Consider the following 17,294-nt stretch of genomic DNA (forward strand, 5'->3'; position numbering starts at 1 on the left):
AATCTCATCTGATACATTTTCTTCTTTGTAAAACATGACGTAGGCCTCAAATGACTACTGCACAACCAAGCAGTTCATAAAATAAACACACTGATCAAAGGATGTGTTAAGAGTGATCCAGGGTCCATAACACACCTCCAACACTAGCTCTGCTTTGTATTTATTCCCATCCTCAGGTGCAACATGAAGTTTTGGAGACCAGGAGATGGACACAGCTGGGGAAGCTTCAGCCTCTTCCAGGTCTGGCTCTGCTGAGAAGCTTCACACAGGCCCATGTCCCACCAGCAGCTCTGAGGAGAGCACAGACACCCCCAAAACTCACAGGTCACTGAAACATGAGCAGCAACCGCAGCTGGGCAGGAATTCCGTCTCTCTCCTTCACTTCTCACAACCAGCAGCCCAACGCTGGGCTGGGGACCTCGCCCCCCAGGCCCCCCGCCATGTCCCCGGCACCCGCTGCTTCTTCCCTGCGGGCAGCAGAATCAGCTGCTTTAAAATGCAGCAGGACTCAAATATTTACCTGGACAAGGGTCAGTTTGCTGTGGTTTTCTCTCTTTACTCACCCACATGGCACCACACACCATCACTCTGTTCTTGCACGCTCCCCAGTACCATGAACACTCATTATATCCATTGGCCTTTTTAACCAATTTAAAATTGACCCAAACACCTCACTCAAGGAGAAAGGAGCATTTTAATTCATAATAAAGTTTAAGACCACTTGCAAGAGTGTGCAAGTGGCAGATCAATGAAAGAAGTCTCCTCAGGAAAATAAATTCAAAGCTCACAATTCATTTAGTAGACAATGTTCTACAAGGCTTGTTTGTTGGTTTTTTTCAGTTATGTTTGTCAAGCAGATTTTTTTTCCTCTTCTGTATTTAAGTGAATGAAGTTATAAACATGATTTCCTTTGTGCACTCTAATTTCACCTGAGTAAGGCTAACAACTTACACCTAGTTCTCTTGTAAAGTAAACATCCACAGAAACACTCCACTTGCATCCAAAAGCAGGTGTAAACTGGGTTAGCCTTGGTTAACTCCCTTACATTTCCTTTTCGCATCCGAAATCAGAGGCTCAAGCTGACTCTAAAGATACATAGCAACATTAACACCCCTTTTCACTTCATCACACGGCTCATTTCTGTTCTTCACAGAGCTCAGCTGCATTCCTCTTCTCCTCTTTATTCTTAGGCTATTTAGTTCTACAGGGAGGGATGGGGTTTGGGTGCAGGCACCAGCTCTCCACAACCCATTCCCTCCCTGCATGTGCCACAGCAGCAACTGCAACTTCCCACTCCTGCCTCTGGGAAGATTTTACACCATGACAAGTAACTCCTCAGCAAGCAAAGCTCACCTCAAAACCTCAAGTGTTAAAACAAAAGCAACAACAACCACCCTTACATAATTTATTACATTTAATCTCTTTGGGGAAAGTGGGAATTAAGGACCTACTGTGGGGCTCAAGAGAACTAGTTCAATTCCAGGCTCTGAAACAAGCTTCCAGGTTCCTCATGCAAGCTCCTGTCTCAAGAATTACTCTGCTGGTGTCCATGTAGGTGTGCAGCCCCCAGACATGGAGTATCAACAGCCAAATAAATGCACAGGTAGGGCTTAGGTGAGCTGCAATCATGCTGAGGACGAGTTCGCTATCCAAAGAGGGCACTATCATTAGATGGTCACCTATCACAGAAGCCATACTTATGTTTTTAAAAAACATATTAGAGGGAATCTTGAAAAATAATACATTCTGTTACTGACTCAGACGGGCAGCTAGTTCCTAATGGTTTCAGATAGTGCATTAAGTGAATGTAAAAAGCTGCAAGACAAAAGTAAGTTGGCAGGTCTTGCAGAAAGACACCACTTAGTTCTCAAGCACAGAACTATTTTCCACAGTTTGCACTGGGAGGAAATTTTGCTCAATTAAGATCTACAGTTGGTATTACTTCTTGGCAAATTTCCTAATTGATTTAATTCATAGAATGAACAAATTCAGTAATGAAAACACCTGACAACATGAGTTATGATAGAGCAAATCAAGCAAGCGCTATCAGAAAAACATAGTATTGAAGTAACTGTGCAACCTGCTAGACAGCAGAGTGCTCCACTATATAATCCACAGTGAAAGCATCGGACAGCTTGTCTCACAAAAAGAAAAGGATTTAATTACTCTGATATACTGAAAAGCACACACATTAGTCTGTTCTTCACCATTCACTATCAGCAGAAATTTTCCTACAATTATAAAAGCAGCTGTCATACACCTACACCAAAAATCTATCAAATAAAAACTGATTGCTATGTCTTTAAAATGGGAAGCATTTAAAAATCTGACTCCTTTCTGAAAAATACAATATATTTAATGCATTACAGGAATTAATTTCAGTAACTTAATGAGTGCTTCATATACAACTAAAGCTATTTTCTGAGTGTAATTGCCTCTTTCAGAAGGTAGAAAAAAAGTTTCACAATTAGTGTTTCTTTATATTCAATCTAAAAGCAATAATGTAACCTTGAGAACTATTTTTGCTGTTTCTACCAATTATTTTGCATGTATTAAATCCAAGTGTACTTGATATTTCAGCAGAATGGCTGGTAATTTTTTTTTTAATCTGGTATTTGATTGCTTGTATGTAACTACAGATTAAGGTGGTTCCTCACACTAATTTACTTGACTGCTTTTCTAACTACAATTTCTTCAATATTTTCCTTATTTTTTCCACTGTTGTAACTTCAAGCTATAATGGAAGTGAAAACAGTTAAACACAGAACAGCCAATCCCAAACAAATTTGATACTCAAGAGATCAATACAAAACTGCTTCAAAGCTGTCAGTTATTAGGTTAGCAAGTAACACCAACAATTCTGGTTGAGGCTACAGTGAGTCCTTTCACCTTCATCCCTCTATAAAATGCAAAAACAACTGATAGACTTCTAATGAATCGAGATCAATTCCATCCATGCCACCCAACACGTACTGAAAGCCCAGGTCTGACTGGACCTCCTCATTCTAACTTGAAGAGTCAGATGAAGTTGAACCACAAAGTGAAACTGGTGACAACAATGTAAAACAGGTAACTTTATTGTGTGACTGCTTTGCAGCATCCGACATAGAATTACAGAGGTACAACACTGACATTCATCAATATTTGTTTTAATAGAAAAGGTTTAAGTTTCTCCAAAGTTCCCACAGGCTGGAATGCGACAGAAGGTGTGATGCACACATGCTTACAGGATGTCCGCTATGGCCAATGGTGTCAGCTGTGCCTCCTCAGCTAAGCTCATTGGTGCCGTATTGGTTTAATGTGAAGAGCTGTGACAAAATACAACAAATACCATCAGACAGTTGTAGTTTCTGTATCTGATCATGGTCCCCACATCTTAAAAATATAAATCAGTTCTCTTCCACCAATGAAATGCTAATTGCTATCTTAATTTTTCATTTTACTGTACTATAAAGCCTAATGATTTGCTATAAACTTTTGATTGTTTCATGTACGCAAATAGGTAATCTAACATCCAGCTTCTCACTTCAAAGCAAAATAAAAAGAATAAGATATTTGAACTGTAAGTATGCTGCTTACCTGAGTCAGGTTTCAGGTGAGGGCTCACTGCAAAGCCACTACACTCCTCCAGCTCATACTGTGCTGCAGAACATCATTAAAATGAAGCAGCATGTCCTGTCCTGATGTCTGATGGGGAATCATATACATCTGTATTACCACCGATGGGTGCGCATCTCATCAGTTCTTATTACTGTCCGGGCAACGCGTTTCAATATGAATTGGCCACATACTTCACATCTAACCTAAATAACCCTTATTACGAATTAATGCAATTGCTTATTATTGTATCTACAATGATGCCAAGAGGAAGAACTTTGAAAAAACCCACACAATTCCACTAATAACCTCCCTAGTTCGGCAAACACCTTCCAGAGGCTGTGAGCTCACAGCTGCTGCGCACCCCCAGTAACTCCACAGCACCACATGCCTAATAAGTAGTCAAAACACCCACTTCATTTCACAACTAGAGAAGCACATCAGTATATTTATTATATTTTTATGTCTATAAAATGCAGGGATGGCCAATTACCCACACATTTAACCATCCTACTTATTACTGTAACTCCTACCACAAAAAAGCTTTGCTCCTTAAAAAGGCTGAAAAATATGCTGAAAGCAACAACTGGCTTGCCTTGCAAATCAAATTAATGCAAATATCACTTGTCTGCTCCCCTCTAAGCACTGGCATTCGACTGAGTAGAAGCTCAAACCATCTCTAGGCCCCTTCTCTCCTCTCCCTCCCCTTGTGACCACAGCTGCTCCAAAACCTCCAGTCCAACTCAGACAACTTATTGACCAACAAGAGATGGCAGTCACCCTGTGTCTAAGCCCCTTGCAAATCAGTGCAGAAAATGATTTTCAGTATCTCATTTTCCTTTTCCCCCTGCTGACATCTACAAAACCAAGGTCCTGCAGAAAAGCTGCCAGCCTTCCTGCAGGCTCCACAACCCCATGAGCAGGGCACGGGACTAGAGTCACTAAGTACTTTGCTTAAACTGATTGCGATCCATGGTTTCGAATTACTCTCAGAGAACTATGGGGATTCAGAAAACACATTTTTCCCCCACCTTGGAAGAGTTTAACATGAGAACTTTAAACTCAGATGCGGTGATGTAAGAAGAAAATCAGTTGCTTTCAGTTCAGCTTTCCTTTGTTTTTCCAGCTGCCTTAGAAATGAGGTCTTCTTTCTCTCTCCCAATAAAAAAATTCCATCAGGAAGTACACATTTTTATTTTAAGTCTACAGTAATAGCTAATCATTTTTCTACCTATTTTAAATTCTAAATACTCCAACTATAAATTTCACTACCATATTTCTACTGTGAACAACATTTCATTTTGGTTGGATGACAACAGCAATAACCACACACATCAATATGTTAAGTACTCCAGGTACTAATAACAAGCCAAAGAAACCCATTGGATTTGTAGACTTCAGCAAGCAGTGTGTAACTATCTCAATTTAGAAGCAGCATCCTTCAGGCTGAGATTAGCTTGAAGAAAGAGGGCCATTGTTCATATTATTTAAACAGAATGAAGTTCTCTAGCTAGAATAGATGTGTGATTGTCAGCATGGGGAAGTTTTTAACTAGAAGTGATTTACAGTTAAACCAAACAGCTCCAGAGCTTTGTCACTCACCTGGCCCTGGTGAGAGGCCGGGTGTCCCTCCAAGCACGGGCCACTTTGCAGGCTGATGTCAAGGATATCCCAGGAGTCCAAATCTTTTTTGCAGATGCTAAAAGAAGAGGTGGAAGATTATCCTTTGTATCTGACAGCTCTGTTTGGAAGTGGTTTTTGGTTTTTATTGTCAACTGTTTTCAAACAAACAGGAAATATCCGCTTTTGTTTGCACAGGACACTGACCTGTGAGGGCCTAAATAAAAAACCCGGCTCAAGAACTGCCAGTTACCTGTCTGAAAACAGGTATAGGAACATATAGAAATGAGCACTGCAGACAAAGCAGTGACACCATACACAGCAGCTACAAATGCCTCAGCCTGTATCCCTCTCAGTGCCCCACTTTAACAGACGTACAGCCACTGAGCTACAAATACCACCATCCCATACGTACTGAACAACGGAGTGCACTGACCTGTATTGTTACTGAGCTCAGCATGAGCACACTACAAAGGAAAACCCTTCCTGGTGTACATGCAAACCTGTACACACCAGTTACAACAAACTGACAAACTGGTATGGAAATTTAAAGCCAGATTTTATTTCTGAGTGATTGTTCATGAGAAACATGTTAGACATCGTTTGAGGCTCGTTTGAAGCACAGATTTAGTCGATGACCATAATGTAGGTCACTAGTTTTGACACAGTTTGTGCCTAGTATTCATTCCGAGGAATGAGATTCAGCACTAACACCAATAGCTGCCAAGAGTCTACATGTGGTTTCACTTACACTACCATTTAATAAAATAATCCAAGAAAGCAGATATCACAATATTTTTTGCTGACTTCCCTGTTTATTTCAATCACTAAAGCAGTATTTAAATGAAAAAAGCACCACACTAATTCTACACATCCAAGAATATTCATCTTTAAACCTGAACCGCCCTCACTGTTTCTGCTGCCCTTCTGGTTTTCAATGAGCTTCAGTAACTCAAAAGAATTGCAACCAACTTGGTAACTAAAAGAGAAAGCTTTGTAGAATAGGAAAGGTTCACGATAGGGGAGGGAAAAAAGCCTTTCTAAAATAGCCAGGTGTTCACCTCAACCCGTATCAACTTCAAACAGATGCAAGGACAGTAGTCGAATCCGATTTCAGACTAAGGACATGAAAGGTGAGCTTTATATTCTTATGCTTTTATAATGCTAGAACGAATTCATTTTTAGATAAAGAATGGTATACTCCCCACCTCTCCTATTCTTTCACAGAAAGTTTGCTCTGAAAATAGCATGGCTGAGTTCCAGTCTTTCAACTATTATTTGATCACTGCTAAATATTTGCAAGTTTGGATTTTTCCACATCCCATCCATCTACTTGATTGTAGTTCACATAGTATCTACTATGTTTTGTTCTGCTTTTCTAAGTAAATGTACTGTGGCAAGTGATCGAGTCAGTAATGAAAACAGAACGAGTTACTTGAAATACAAAATGGAAACAGTATTGGAAGAAGAGCCCCAAGGACCTCTCACCCAAACGGAGGTTGAACCTGAGGAAGGGGCGACTGGCCCAGGTGAGCAGCTCTGCTGGGCAGGGGAAGAGCTGGAGTTTTACTCAAGGTATGGCTGGTAACGCTTGTTCATGGCCTTGAAGACAACAGGTCATGAGGACGCAACTCCAGTTGAATCACACAATCGTTTGGGTCAGAAAAGACCTTTGAGATTATCAAGTCCAAACGCTAACCTGGCACTGCCAAGTCCACCTCTACCCCATGTCCTGAGAGCCTCATGTCCGTCTGTCCAACTCTCCAGGGATGGTGACTCCAGCACTGCCCTGGGCAGCCTGTTCCAATGCCCCACAGCCCTTTGGGGAAGAAAGTGTTCCAAAATCCACCCTCAGCCTCCCCTGGTGCAACTTGAGGCTGTCTCCTCTTGACCTGTTTGTTCAACGAGGCTTGGTTCAAACAAACAAAAGTGGCAAGCAATTCTTCAAAATACATTAAGAACACAAGCAGAAGCTTGTAATAACCTCACTATCCCCTTATCACAGAGGGAGCCAAGACTTCTGTAGAGTAACTCCTAAGATCAAAATGTCACAGATATTCCAAGTCTATAACTTACATATATGGCTGCATTTTTTCTTTTAGAGAGGTTTTGCTGGATTTTAAACTTCATAATTAAAATAAGTTTATACACCACTACATTACTGAATTTTGTTAAACCAAGAGCTGCATTCTGCTTAATGGACTGATGGATATCACTTGAATGCATTTATGTGTACACTGTTATTACAACTTAAATACACAACAGCATTAGCAGACAATCAAATACTCACTTTGCAACCACAGCGCTGAGAGAGCAATTGCCCATTATGGGACTTGTGTATATGTCCTATAACATGTCCAGTTCTGTGAAGGATATATGCAACCTACTTCAGGGTGCACATGCCCATTTAATACACACTCTGGCATTCTATACATGCACTTTTGATCTCTAGTACCTATTGTTTATTAACATATTTATGGAGCATGTGCCCCACCTTATTTATATCAGATTAAAAAAATATATTAATACCTTCAATGATATCTTTCCTGGTCTTTGCATAGTCCCTTAGTGAGTTCAACTCCACCCGGTCCCAGTATTTTTCTGTATTTAACAGCAATCTAACACCCAGAAGTACTCACACACCTCCCAGCAGTCTGTGAAACACTGGTGCTCTCCTGCCATTCACACTCAAACGTGCTCCCAAAAGCCTGAACTACAAGAGCCAGTGCATCCTCCCCATGCACGTTATGATGCTCTGCAGAGAAGAGGCAGCCAGCTTTACCAGCCTTGTGTTTTCAGCTACTTCAGGCATTTACAAAAGTACAGAAAAATACAGCTGTTAAGTTCCCACAATATAGAGATTTTTAAAGCTTTCCATTCAATATCGATACAGCCCACCTGTAGCTGCAGAGGTTTGATTTAGCACCAGTGTATGAACTTCATTTGAAATATAAATTAAAAGGTGTAATTTCTCCTCCCTGCTGTCAAAATATTATTGATCATTCATAATCCAAAGCTAAAATGGAGATGAAGATTCTCAATTCCATATGAGGACTTGCATGAACACTTGAAATAACAGGATTAGTACAGATTTTTTCTTGATTTCAGAACACTTTTTATCTAACTGGAAAACAGGGCAGTTACTTTCCCTCTAGGAAAAAGTGCCTTTTTACTATTGTGTTCCTGTTACAAGAAGAGACGCAAAATCCATAGATCTAGTTCTGAAACAAAGATAAAACCCTTGATGATTTTAGCAATTCATTTACATAGAACCAGTGCAAGACAGCAAGAATTTAATCAAGCAACCTCTACATAACTTCCTATCATTAATTGTTATTGCTGACAGTTTGTTGCATGCATTTCATGTTATTATTTAAGAGGCAGCAATCCAGGAGATATGTTTAATCACTCCATGTATTATGAATTTTTATAAATTAATTAGTGAACTATTTCAAAGCTGTCTCATTTTAACTAGGTCAAATTTTGTTATGAAGTGCAATGAATCAGGGTTTAAAATTTTAATGAGCTGCACTTTAAACTGTGGTTCTGAATGGGCACTATTTTAAATGACATCTCCCAAACAGGCTAAACTCTTTTCAAAGAACGATAAAGCATGACTACAGTGCAAGAGGAAAGTGCTACACTGGGCTGGCTGAGAATACAAAGCCATTTTTGAAATCTGAAATTATTAGTCACAGTATAGTAGGAAGGTGTAATATATGTAAAAGGAATTTTACTCATTGATTCCTGAGTGTAATCTTGTTAGTAGCCTGTTTTTTGAAAAAGTACTGAAGATGGAGGGCACAAAAATAAAGAGTAGTGATGTGTATGTTCTGAGGATAGATGCTGGTAAAATTCTTAAAGAATGTTTAACCTCTTGATTTTGTCTTTTAGATCATGGGTTTTACTGATAGCAATATGGAGAGAGCAAATTCACAAGCTCCATTTGCTTCACCCAAGAGCTTGTAAACAGTGATCCTGACATCGCCAATGAGACAGCAGACAGGCAAGAAGAACTACGGCTTATTCTTCATACACTGTAGTACACCTACTTTTGGAAACAGTTCTAAAAGTGTTTAATCTACACATTAAAATAACATATTTGGGCTTAAAACAACTGAAAATGAATTCATTTGTCAGCTTCAATTAAATTATTTCAAAAATTAGAAGTCAATTCACAACCTGCTCAGATTATCCCACATGATCTTTGCATTTCAGGGAAATTAACCAACCCCACTGCAGTTTTTTTTTCTGTCTGGATTTCAAATCTCTCTACTACTGATTAAACGTTTCAATAGAGCACTAAACCATGGTAGTGGCAGAGAACTTCCAACTCCCATTCGAGGAAATGATGTACCAGTACACCTCTGCAGCACTCCATGAACTGAAACAGCAAATCTCTCGGGCATTCTCAATCATATTTGAGTATCAGAAGGGGATAGATCAAATATGGAGGTCAGTGAGGAGGAAGGGAATTAAATATTGCATTGACAGCACCACAATTCAATAGAAAAAGCAACTGTCTCAGCTTAAAATGACCATGAAGGCAGAATATATGGTCTACATTTCCTGTGAGTTTCAAATGTATTAAAGACATAGGGAAGTGAGACCAATAACAAATTTGGTACATAACACTTTGTTTTGCGGAGGAAGAGAGAAGAAGTTACAATATCAAAGCAGCAATAAGGAATTCAAAGGAGCTACAGTTTACATTTCCAGTTCTCTAGATGGTCCCTTTACAAAAGTGAATTCTGTGTATTTGAGTGGTTGAGATCTCTGTATTCAAGCTGACACAGCTCACCTCCAGAAGATAATGAGCAATATAATGAAAACTAGCTCTTCCAGGATTAGACACAGACTTGTGATACAAGTTTGCCTTTTGTTTAACAGAATGTTACTCTACTAATTCTTTTTTTTCCAAAGCATTCTTCTAGTTTTGCTTCAAGTACTGACTAAGAGCTGCAGACCAGGTAAAATAAAGCTCTGCACTTAAAGTCCTTTTTTTATGTAGCCAGCTGCCATTTTTCCTTCTGTTCGCGACTGTGAAAGGAATCTTTCAAATTAGGAAAGTATCTGACATTCATCAAAACCCACAAAGATTACTCGGGTAAAAACTGTATCTGAAAGTTCTTTTCAAATGTTTAGATTAAGAGACCACAAAATCCAACTAAATGTAGCAAAGTGGAAAAATTATGATTGGATTAAGATCAAACTACATCTCAAGTCATTTTTTTTAAGAACCTAGACAGGTCCCTCATGGCTGCCATACTCCAAAGCCTAAGAAATCTTAGGACTAACTAGAAGTACAAGGGAGATCCAGGAACATTAAATAGGTATGATCTTCAAACATTATCTACATAGTTGCAGGTTCACATTTCTGCACTGGGTTACACTTACCTATGTAATTACCACCTCTAATAGAATAATCTTAATAGAAACCTACTTTTGCTCCTTGCTGATGGCAATGACAGCCAGAAGGTATCTCATTCTTCCTGCATCTGTTGGTAAAACCCCAGGTATAGCTTCTCTCTGCAGTCATCTCTGGTGCAGTCACCTGCAACTCAGTGAAAAATCAATTAAGCAATGGCACAGACTGCAAAACCATATTAGGACATCAAGTCTGCACTACCTTGCTATTTAACAATACTGTCAAAAGTGATACAAACAGTTCTTTGAAGCAAAGGGTTTTTTTTTCTCCTTTCTTTTTCCCTTAGGAAATTTGTTACAGACACGCAAGAAAGTGTAAGAACCGTGGTTAAACTCTGCTACAGACTTCTCAGAATAAATCTATCGGGAACAGCCCATTCATCTATTCTAACCCATAGGTGATTGGTTTTGTCCCATTCTCTCCTGAACTTTCTTCTATTTTGATACTGGGTCTCAAATGCTGCTCCAGGGGAAGGCAACGAGGGACTAGGAAAACCCAGACTGCCTTCTTTTTTTGCTCTAACCAGACACAAGCAGCTAAACTGGAGCATTTTCAGCTGTGTTACAGAGCAGCTTTAATATTTTAAGAGCCACGTTCAAAAAATACCCACACTGGATACACACCAAGGTAGGAGTCACCAGAAATGAGCTTGCTTGCGCATCTCCAACTTACAGCCACCTGCCAGGTTTTTTTGGATCTGCAAAAATATATACACAGTTCTCCCTGATGGCAACTCGAGATTTTTGTGGGTCAGCATTCATTCTCCTGAACAGAGTGTAATATTTTCACAACGCTAATCCTCCAACAGGAATCACTTCTCTCTCCTAGTTCTTCATCACATACCACATCCCACAAGCCCACCCCAAGCAAGCAGGCACTCGTGAACACAAATATACAGCATTTTATTGGCCTGACCTTGTCAAAACAAATTAAGAGGTGAAAACACCAGGAAAAAAATAACTGTCACATTCTGCTAAACACTTATTTGGAATTAGTCTTCACAATCTTCCTAGCAGCCTTAGAGGAATAAAGCAATTAATATAATTCCAAGTCTACTGCTTGCTGACTTGTCTGTGCAAAACAGGTAGTTAAGCAATAATCCTCTTGAACTTTCTTGGAAGAACTCACAGGCTGAGCACAGATAGATCTAAGTGATCCTGCAATTTAATTAGCAATTATTCCTCACACAGATCTTCCCACATGCTACAACATTTGCACCATTCATTAACTTGTCCTAGATATCATGGGATTAACAACTTCCTTAGATAGCAACAGAAAACTCCTTCATAAATATTCTTCTCTTCCCTGAAGAGAAGTATCTATCTATTTTTAGAATCCAGTTCTACCAGAGATTAAATTTCTCATTCCTACACTCAGCTTCTATTGTCCCAGTCCACTTTCATTGGGCAGATCTCCCCATACAGCTAATGCAAATATGGGTCTCATTGACAACAAAACCTTTTTCCTCCACCACAAGTATCTACAGTAAGCAACATGAACTCAAAGTAGCCATGATTTAAGGCCTGGCTGGGACACCGAGGGATATTACGGGATATTATGAATTTGCCAATTAACATGAGGGTGCACACTAACAAGGAACAGGAGCTAGTTACAACTCTTACCTTTTTAGGAGTACTGTTATCTTGTACTAATCTCCTCTCTCTGCCGAATACTCAGAGCGCTGCCCAAATAGTTCTTCAAAGCTAAGGAGAAAACATATTTTGAATGTACTCTTCTTCAAGTTAAAATAAGAGGCCAATTCACGCAAAATATTTTTCTGCCACGCTTATGGGGGTGACTTAAATAAATCAGACATATCCATTTTCAAAATACTAGGTCTGCCAATTGAATATACATGTTTCACTAAGACTGAACTGACGCAGAAGACCACCCCCCCAACTCATACAAGCTCATTTAGCACTACCAGATGGTGGCTTTTTTCCTATTTTTCCTTTTCTGTTTCTCCCAGCATCTCCAGTTCTCACCATGTAAGTTCTTCATATTTCATGAGTCTACAAAGCACCCCTTCATTAAATATAGACCAGGCTAATTAAATTAGGGTTTTGGAATCTCTTTTGTGCCTTCCTAAAAGGTAAAATGCACATAAACCTGGCACAATGTTTCAAACCCAGATTTTAAATGATTTACCTTCTTTAGAAGGCTACTGACTTTTTCTTTTAGTGTACAAATTCAAAGACCCAATTAAAATGATAATATTTAAAGCAACTGGCAAATCGTTAGTGAAGTCCTTTTGCTCTCAAAATTAAAGTATCCTGTTTTGAAAACCACTCATATTTTGGATTGTAAGCATTGCAAGATCTTTGGTAAACAGACAAGACAGAACAGGTGAAATAAAGCCTTATATTACTTCCCTATTTTTGACATCCATGTATTTTTATTCCTATTGTACAGCTTGGAAAATAATCAGCAGTAATTGATGGTTATTTGTTGTAACTATTTGCAATAGTAAAAAAATTGACAGGTATTTCATTTCATATGGTTATTCTTACATTTAAAGCTAAATTTTAGGTATCAATTTAAATGAAGAACTCTCACTTAGAAATGTAAAATCAAAGAAAAATACTTTAAACCACTGGTGAGTGATCAAGTTGTAAATAGAAGGCCAACCTGTTAAAACTAGACCAAACGCAAGTTAGTTTTGTGCTCAGTATGATGATATTCCTGTCAAGCTATGCATCTCATTCTTTTAAAGAACTCTCTAGTAGTTCACTAAAAAAAGACCCACTGACCTTCCTTCAAGAATCACTATAATGAAGGTTCACCTAATCCCATCCCAACATTTTACTGAACTGTGTAAATAATAAAATGAAATCAATGTAATCATAGTTTGAGCTGTATCAGAAGATCCTAAAACTCTTGAGAACTTCTCCTTAAGTCTATTTTCAGAAGTATAAACCATGAAAACCAAAAATCTAGAAAATAGTTATTTCCATGCAGTTTGATTATACACTCAGCATTTTCTATGCAGCTAGATTTAGTTTCTAGTGGAGAGTAAGTTTCCCTTACCACTAAGGGAAAGAAAAAAATTACTTAAGGCAATAGGTAGGTAATTACAAAAATCCTCAAAAATTTACAGGATAACTCCAGCAAAGATGAAGCATGCACACATGCATCCTGAAAAGGAACAGGATAAAAGCTCTGTTTGCTCTTGAAACCAAAAAGAATTCAGGACAAAAAATAAGTATCTAGAATCAAGTCTGTTCACCATAAAAGCTGTCGATTCATGTCACTACAAAAACATCCACTTTTCTTGCCACAGACTTAAATTTAGCAGCCAGGGACTCATAACAGACAGTGCTTTGCAACTGCAAGTCTACAATTTGGCAGGCTTTGAGACTTGAGATATTTTTCTTACATTATCTATTTATTTCACCAAATGACTTAACGTATAGTCCTGCTACCACATTACCAGTATTTTTCTGTTAAACACACAGGTGTTCAAAGCCTTAGAATAATTTCTATTTATGCTACTGAAAGTTTCTTACCTATTCAGATCCTCAAAATCCTTTGTATAATCATCTTGGGAAGATGACGTGATGTCTTCTGACATGATTCATAAGGATTCATACTAAAAGATATAAGAATATTAAGTTAGATATGTAGAAGTTGCCAGAAAAGCCTTTAAAAAGCTAGAATAAAGTGTCAATGACAAAATACACATATTTAATAGATTTTCACAGTAATTTGTTGTTTAAAGAGTACCATTATATAATTAAGAGATGTACTATTTTCTCCTTCACCACACTTTCATTAACAAACTCTAGTGAGACATGAAAAGGTCACATTTCCTTGTTCAGGTTTACCTACGCAACCGAACACTTTAGGATACACTATACACCAGCTCCATCAGTTCCCCCAACATGGTTTAATAAAAGTCTAAACCAGCAAACTGACACAACAGTCATTGTAAAAATTTGCAGCCACAGGGGAACAATTTAAGACAAGAGCTCTGCTTACACAGAATCCTTCTAAAGCTTTCGCTTAATCTATTTTCCCTTGAAGAAAGAGGCTCTGAACAGTTTACGGTAGCAATTGTCTTGTTAAGCAACTTGCGGGATCTAGAGTGACTTTCATTAATATCTCATTTATTTGCTTCCCACAAAAAGATGTGGCACTTGTACATCACTTACACATTCTAAATCAAGCATGTTTGTCAATTACAGTATCTATGACCTCACTGAAAAGCTACATCCTGATTTATAAAAATACAGGATTAACAAATTCAAAAAGACAGAATTTTTAACAGGCTTAAACATTAACCCAGTATCTCTGAAGTAACACATTGCCTCAAGAGGGAGGGATTTTGTTAGAGGAAAATGAGCAGGAGGAAGGAATATGTATAGGAAAACGTGCAGGAAATGCAATCAAACTAAGAAACAAGTGACCCATCCCAATTACCTCTAACAGCAGATGCTGCTGACAGATGCTCTCACATTATGCTCCAAGTACAGCTGTGAGAATGAGAAATAGATACCAAAGATGCTAAACTCAGAAAGATGTAACTATCACACCTTGAAAAGAGATACTTGAGATATCATTTTAGGCTGACAAAGCAGGTTTCTTCCCATCACCTCCGTGTTATGAAGCGATTCAAATGTACATTAGGCCCTTTTGCTTACGCTGTTAACTTTAAGGCTTCACAAGTGTTGGCAGAAAAAAAGACATCAAGGATTCCTGAGGTGCGCTAAGCCTAAGAAACAGTTTATTCAAGTCATAGCTGTAGTATGATGACTTATGTTGCCTTGTCTCAGTTACCTTATCTAGTCTCCAGAACTGTACAAAGGACAGTAAAAGGTACTTAGAAAAAACTCAGGGAAATAAAAGCATTTAGAACTGTCCAAGCAGTTTAACATCACAAACAGTAAAGGAATTACAATTTACTTGAGTATCTCAAGGGTTATTTCTCTTGGATTTTTTTTCCTTGTGTAGGTTCATGTTAAATGTCACAAATCATGAGAGCTTGAATAAAAACTAGCTTTAAGATATCTGTACCTGTTCAGGAGTAACCTAACAGCTGGAACAAGACAAAACAGATCCTCACAGAAGTATAAATAGCCTAGTGCAAATTACAACTTTGATACTTTCAGAATGCCAGAAATCTTCAAGGGCTATGCACAACAATCCATTTTTCAAAGCAGCATCTAATTTCTTGGGGTCTGATTAATTCCAGGTTCTACCAACTACAAGAGTATAGCTGTAATAAGGAAGAAAACATCTACTTCCCAGCCTCCAGTCTTTTGATTCAATGAAATATTCTCGTGCTAATACCTGCTATAACCAACAGTCAGAAAAGATGCCACTGAGGTGCTCAGCCTTTCCACATGGTTGACGGAATTCCAGCCACCACCAGTGGGAGTGTTTCTGTCGGCTTTTGTACGGACAAAACTATAATAAGCTTGACTCATAAAAACACTGAAGAAAGTACTACGTCATCACCATGTGCAGAGGGTCATCAGCTAAGCAAAAGTAACTTATGACTTTCTAGAAAACACTTCTTTTGTGATTACACATAAAACAAACAAAAGCAAAATAACTACAAATAATACAACCATGACTTTTCAAATTCCCCTTAAGAAAGTCCTTGTACACAAGTAATACCTTGCCTATGCTCCCCAAAAGGAGGGAAACGATACCACATCTCACCCCAAAGAGCACAGCAGCTTTCACTGACTGCTTTTAGAGGGCAGCAATACAAAGTTCTTATGACACCACAAAATATCAATACAGCCTCACATAGAATCGTTTTGGTTGGGAGAGACCCTCAAGATCATGGAGTCCAACCATAACCCAGCCCTGGCACTGCCCCATGCCCTGAGAACCTCATGTCCGTCTGTCCAACCCTCCAGGGCTGGTGACTCCAGCACTGCCCTGGGCAGCCTGTTCAATGCCCCATAGCCCTTTGGGGAAGAAATTGTTCCCAGATCCAATCTCAACCTCCCCTGGTGAAACCTGAGGCCGTTTCCTCTCACCTTAAACATACCATTCGTGTGAAAACAGATAGCAATAGAGAAAGCCTTGGTCCCTGGATAGCTCACTGATCAAGTTGCTCTATAACTTAAAAAGCTTTCACTTAGGAAAAATAACAGTTTGATTACCTGTGTGTGGTAGCAGAGCGGGCAGTAGACAGCAGTAAGGGCCACAGATCATGACGGCTGATGTCTGTATATCCAACGGCGCACTTGCAACCTATAGAAAACCACAACTTTTAAAACCTATGCTCACTATTTTGGATGTTACCACCCCCACTAGACGACGGTCGCAGCCAGGACACACAGCAGAGGCCCCTCCGGCTCTACAGCCACTCAGGACCCGCAGCCACTTCACGAAATTCTGCTGTTCAGTAAAACCGGAGCAGGGAGACAGAGAGCGGGCGGCTCCTCATGCCTTGCCCCCCTCCTCCCGTTGGAGACAGCGGTCCCACACGGGGAAGGCCCGGCCGCTGCTGAGGCTACACGTCTCGGTCCCCGAGAAAATCAACACCCAGCAAACCCCCGCGCTTTCCACCAGGCGTTACGCAGCAGCCCACACCTCCACGCACTCACATGCACCCAGCTCCGCTCCGCAAGCAGCTCCGCTCCCCACCGCTGCCGGCCTCAAATGGCCGGGGCCACGCCCGAGCCACGCCCCT

General features: G+C 39.5%; 1 long non-coding RNA gene across 2 annotated transcripts; it reads right to left on the reverse strand.

Moving 5' to 3' along the window:
* Window positions 1-3,074: 3,074 nt before the first annotated feature.
* Window positions 3,075-17,282, reverse strand: LOC308044804. 2 transcript variants are annotated; one of them, XR_013922660.1, is made up of 9 exons: window positions 17,209-17,282; window positions 16,762-16,852; window positions 14,152-14,234; window positions 12,268-12,348; window positions 11,269-11,342; window positions 10,661-10,771; window positions 5,200-5,296; window positions 3,580-3,687; window positions 3,075-3,308 (listed from the first exon to the last, which is right to left on the reverse strand). It is a non-coding gene; the product is annotated as an uncharacterized lncRNA (long non-coding RNA). The 2 variants fall into 2 exon arrangements; XR_013922659.1 differs by lacking the exon at window positions 3,580-3,687.
* Between the last annotated feature and the right edge of the window lie 12 nt (window positions 17,283-17,294).

This window comes from Nesoenas mayeri (genome assembly GCF_963082525.1).
Source record: "Nesoenas mayeri genome assembly, chromosome: 12".
NCBI classification, from domain to species: Eukaryota; Metazoa; Chordata; class Aves; order Columbiformes; family Columbidae; genus Nesoenas; species Nesoenas mayeri.